The following is a 5,863-nucleotide window of genomic DNA, read 5'->3' on the forward strand; positions in this document are numbered from 1 at the left end:
TAAAAGCCGACTGCAAATTTTCCATGTTGTTCCCTGCACGCCTAAGAGTTTTCACGGACTCTGGGACCCATGACTTCACAGAAGTTAAAGAAGCAGAAGCTTTCCTTATCAAGAAGCGTATAATTACTCGCCAAGACCCCCCTAAAGGGAACTCCTCCAAGAAACCTGGCTGAGTATACTTATTATAAGTGCTGGACGCGAAACAAAATAGAATTGCCCACGTTCCTGATATAAATAAGAGAATCTGGGCATCTAGGTGGAGAGGTGATGGAGTTATTTCTCCTCCTCCCCTACCCCACCTGGCAATTTTGGAATGGTAACAAAATACTTAGATTATCATTGTTTTGGTTGCTGAGTTAAATTCGTGTTTTTATTGTTATAATAAGAGCTGCCGAGGACAGAGGCAATGACGCTATATGTTTTACGGTTTTCACCTTATATTATTGTTGCTTATAAAATATTGCTATGTGCAATTATACCTGCACTTGGCAGTGCATTGCCGGAAGTCCCCTGAGGCGAAGGTTACTAGAGCTGCATGTGTAAATAAGTTTTCTACCACCCCTGTCCGTGTCTTTGTGTTCTATGTTTCCCTCATGTGTCATCCCTCATGTATCTCCCCAGGATTACAACAGCAGTCTAAATGGAGGTATCTAAAAATGTTACATAATGTCTATTAATGTTAGCAGTTTGAATATTAGAGGCATACACACCCCTAGTAAACGGCGCAAACTATTGATATATCTGAAGAAGCAAAAGGTTGACTTGATTTGTTTACAAGAGACACATTTAATGCCAGAGGAGGTCAAGAAATTAGGAATGCTTGGTTGGGAAGTCTTGGGTTCAGCATCACTTAATACAAAATCATGTGGTGTAATTACCTTAGCCAGAAAATCTCTGGGATTCAAGGCTGTGTCTGTTGTGTCTGACCCTAACGGTCGTTATGTTTTTACAAAGGTAACAATTGAGAACCACACTTTAAACATCGGAAACATTTATGCCCCGACTCAATATAAAAAGTCCTTTTTCACTGAATTATTGGCCAAACTCCACTCATATGACCCGACCAACCTAATATTGTGTGGAGATTTAAATCTCATTTCCTCAAACTACTTGGACAGATCCCCTCCCCAAAAAACTCAGAAACCCCTTCCTAAAATAGGCATCTCCTATATATTAAAATCTCTAAATCTGATAGACTCATGGAGAGCTCTAAATCCGATAGAAAGGGAATTTACCTGTGTCTCTTTGACGCATAAAACTTGTTCAAGGATTGATTATATATTAGTAGCAGAACCCTTATTTCCAAAAGTTAAAAACGCAAAAATAACATCTCCAGTCCTTTCTGACCACGGCATGGTGTCCATTGAGCTTGAACTCACGAAAGTTAGCTATGTCAAACCCAGTTGGAAGTTCCCATCGCACCTTATACAATCCAAAGGGTTACGTGACGCATTACTTAAAGCATGGCAATCATATGCAGCTACTAATGCCCAAACAAAAACTTCTAACCCTACTTTATTTTGGCAGGCTGCAAAGGTTGTCATAAGAGGAGAGATTATAGCATATATATCAGCAGAAAAAAAAACACATAATGTAAAATATACAGAAATACAAAATAACCTTTCGGAAAAATACCAACATTTTAAACAGGGCCCCACTGAGGAAACAAAGCGGGAATACCAGGCCGCAAAGATCCATTATGAGGAATACCTAAAGACACAAAGTGATAAATATCTTTTTAACATTAACTCTAAATTCTATAGGTTTGGAAATAAAATAGGCTCTATGCTAACAAATTTATTACAAGGCTCGAGGAAAAAAATCACGGTCCACCCCCTGGTTACAGAGGATGGCTCTCTTACAAAAACAGACACACAAACTGCTGAAGTTCTAAGAGCCTTTTACGAGAAATTATATACACCCCCACAAGAGGTTGTAGAGGAGCCGATGACTGCAGAGATGCCCCCTACTGGGACCGAGGGTCGGCCACGTATGAACTCCTTTTGGAGCTCCCTTTCCTGCTTGCAGGTTCTGGAGGAACTTAAAAATATTTTGATTTCCCCCATTACATTGGAAGAGGTGACGACTTCCATTAAAAAATTAAAACTGGCAAAGGCGCCAGGCCCGGATGGGTATGCGAATGAGTTTTTCAAATTCATGGAACAACACATAGCCGAACCACTGACGGCGTGTTTCAATCACATAATGGAGAGCGAAACCCTTCCGTCATATTTTTCGGACGCCATCATAAAAGTACTACCGAAGGAAGGCCGGAATTTAAACTTGGCTGGTTCATATCGCCCAATCTCTCTGCTAAATATTGATTATAAATTATTCGCAAAAATATTAGCAGAGAGATTGAAGCAAGTTTTACCGTGGATAATTCACAAAGACCAGACCGGCTTTATAGCTGGCAGACACTCGGTCTCAAATGTCCGCAGAGTCTTGGCGGCTATCCAGCACTCAAATGCCTTCTCGTCATCCCTGAGCGAACAGCAGATGGTTTTAACGCTAGATGCCGAGAAGGCATTTGACCTTGTGTTATGGCCACACATGTTTAAAACTCTACATCAATTTGGTTTCCCCTCAAAATTTATACAGCTAATTCAAATGATATACACAGCCCCGAAATCAACTATATCATGTAACGGAATAACGTCACCTGAATTTCAATTGGGAAGAGGCACCCGCCAGGGATGTCCTCTATCGCCCTTGCTTTTTGCAATTGCGATAGAACCCCTGGCGGTGGCAATTAGATCCTCACCACTAGTTCATGGTATTAAGATTAACTCGGAAGAACTTAAGATTGCCCTATTCGCAGACGACACTTTAATATTCATATCAAATCCATCGGTTTCTATTCCGGCGTTGCTGCACCTCATCGGCTCCTTCGGTCAGGTCTCGGGGTATAAGGTAAACCTCTCTAAATCGGAAATATTACTGTTGGGAAAATCTAACCAACAGAATTTGCGACACCTGGACATCCCGTTTTCTTTCACCAGCTCCCATTTCAAGTATTTGGGAATCCAAATAAGTGCCAATCTATCTAATCTTTACCCATTAAATTTTTCACAAGTTATTAACAAGTTGTCGACAAAATTATTGGCCTGGAAGGACTTGCCTATTTCCTTATTAGGCAGGATAGCCATAATTAATTCAATAATCTTTCCCAAGCTTTTTTATTTTATGCAAATGCTTCCCATCAAATTGCAAAAATCAGACATAGTTCGATTAGATGCATTATTCTCAAAGTTCATATGGCAGGGAAAACGCCCTAGAATCGCCAAATTAAAATTACAAACACCCAGAAGTGAAGGAGGCCTAGGTCTCCCGGATTTAGAAAGTTACTCTTCCGCCATCTTTTTTAGATATATTAGTGATTGGATCCTGAACAAACCCACGTACACCGACCTTGATCTAGATCGAGCTGTTTTTTACCCTTATGCCCCAGGTGCACTGATACAAGCGAAATATAAAGACATACCCACAGAACTGAAGCTACACATTTTATTCCATGACACGTATCAAAACTGGATAAGTATGAATAAGATATCTAATAGAAATCCACTTATATCCCAATTTATATCTATCTGGGGTAATCCTTCCTTTCCCCCCTCGTTGATCAACACCTCATTCAATACATGGCGAAAGAAGGGGTTAGAGACATCAAACAAGATTTTTGACCCAGGAGGCTCCATATCTACCTTTTTAGACTTGATGCAAAAGTACTCCCTACCCAAGTCACATCACTTAATGTATTTCCAAGTGAGACATTTCTTGACCTCAATTAAGGCTCCTCCTCCAAACACATTTCAAGTCATCTTTCCCTCACAGATCATCTCAATCGATTTGCTTCTGAACTTTGTGCAATCCAAAAGTTATAGGGTAAAATATTTATATATGCTCTTGGTAAAGAAACGTTGCACAGAACACGTCCAATGGAGAATACTGAGAGATAAATGGGCCACTGATATACCCTATATTACTCAGATAAATGATCTGACTGGGCTATGTGAAACCTCCTTTAAAGCTTTACAGTCGACATATTTACAGGAGGTTCTTATACGCACTTTGCATAGAGCATATATAACTCCCCACAGGCGAAAGTACATGATAGCAGAGGAGACAGGTGAATGCCCTAAATGCAGGGTTGTTAAGGCAGACTTTGCACATTGCATGTGGCAATGTTATAAGATAAATCGGTTCTGGCATAAAGTGATCAACTTCCTATTTGATGTGTTTCATATACGTCTTCATGTCGAGCCACTGGCCTTTATGGGCCTATCTTTTGACAAATGGCAATTGGATGGAATCACAAGCAAAGATTTGCCACTGCTGATACTAATTCTAACAATAGCTAGGAAATGCATACTCATCCACTGGACGGTTAAAACAGCACCACAACTAGCTGATGTTAAACAAAAGCTGCTACACATACTCTATTTTGATAGAAGATATGCAAAGTTGGACCTGAAGCATGGGTCAGATAGATTTTTTAGAAAATGGTCACTTTTTATAAACTCACTAGACCCTGTAGAAAAATCACATGTTATGTCAGTTTTTGAATCTGCTTGATAACCCTTTTTTCTTTATTTCTTTATTTCTTTTTATTTCTTTTTATTTATTTTACTTTCTTTCTATTCTCCTTGGGATTATGAACCCTATAATGTTAAGGAATCAGAATAAAGGTGGACTGTCTCAATATATCACACTTGCAATACCATTCTTGAAGCACTATCTTGTGAATGTAGTTTTAGTGTAAATTGTTATAGCAAGTATAGACAAAACATAATTAAAATGTATCTTAGATTGAACTGTAAAGAAAGGTTTGTATGCTGCTAAATCACCCCCCCCTCCCCCCCCTTCCCTTTCCATCCTTCCCTTTCTTTGATAGACTTCTTTACACCCCCCGCAATTCCCATCTCCTTACCTTACACAGTCTGACTCAACCCAAAATGCAACCCCCCCCCTCCCCTTTTCTTGTCTTTGTCTTGTGTCTGTCTGGTTAGGTCTACATGTTATACCAGTGTTGTCGTGTGATAATTATCTATGTAGGTATAGAAATTAGCAGGAGTCCAACTAGATTGTATAAATAACTAAACTAATTAGAAAAGTGAAATGTTTATATACACTGTTAATGAACATCGTTGATACAAAATGTAATGGAAATAATTACCGAGACACATTGTATGATGTAATATTATATAATATGATGATCTAACATTGTTGTCTTTAAGTTGAAAAATTTTCAATAAAGAAAGTTTAAAAAAAAAAAAAAAAAAAAAAACTTTTATTTTTCAGGGTGTCAGTGTGTTTTATTGAACTATTTCTTGTACTATGGAACTACAAGTGCCAGCGGGCCCTTTAATGCCCCGCATGCTGGGACTTGTGGTTCTCCAAGTCCCAGCATGCGGGGTAGGCTTGCTGGGACTCATAGTTCTTCAGCATAAGATAATAGTTTATCTTCTTTTTTTACACTTTACATCAGCCCGATGCCCACCGCCCAGGGGCATCGGGGACAGCCCCGGACTTTCAGCATGGGCTGGTAAGTCCTGGAGGGGGGACCCCTTCATTGGGGGGGTCCCCACTTCCCCAGGACCCCTGCCCATGCTGACCAGCCACGGGGATAATGCTTTGGCCGCGGGACCTTATATAATAAGTGTCCCCCGGCTGTGGCTTTACCCTGCTGGCTGGTTGGGTCCGGTGCTGGTTCTTAAAATACGGGGGACCCCTAGTCATTTTGTCCCCCGTATTTTGGGAACCAGCGCCGGACCTTGAGCCTGGTGCTGGTTTCATTAAATCAAGGGGACCCCTATTTGTCGGGGACCCTGATTTTATGTCACCAGCACCGGCTCAATGAGCC

The sequence above is a fragment of the Crinia signifera genome, chromosome 1, assembly GCF_055691185.1.
Source record: "Crinia signifera chromosome 1, ASM5569118v1, whole genome shotgun sequence".
In the NCBI taxonomy this organism is placed as follows: domain Eukaryota; kingdom Metazoa; phylum Chordata; class Amphibia; order Anura; family Myobatrachidae; genus Crinia; species Crinia signifera.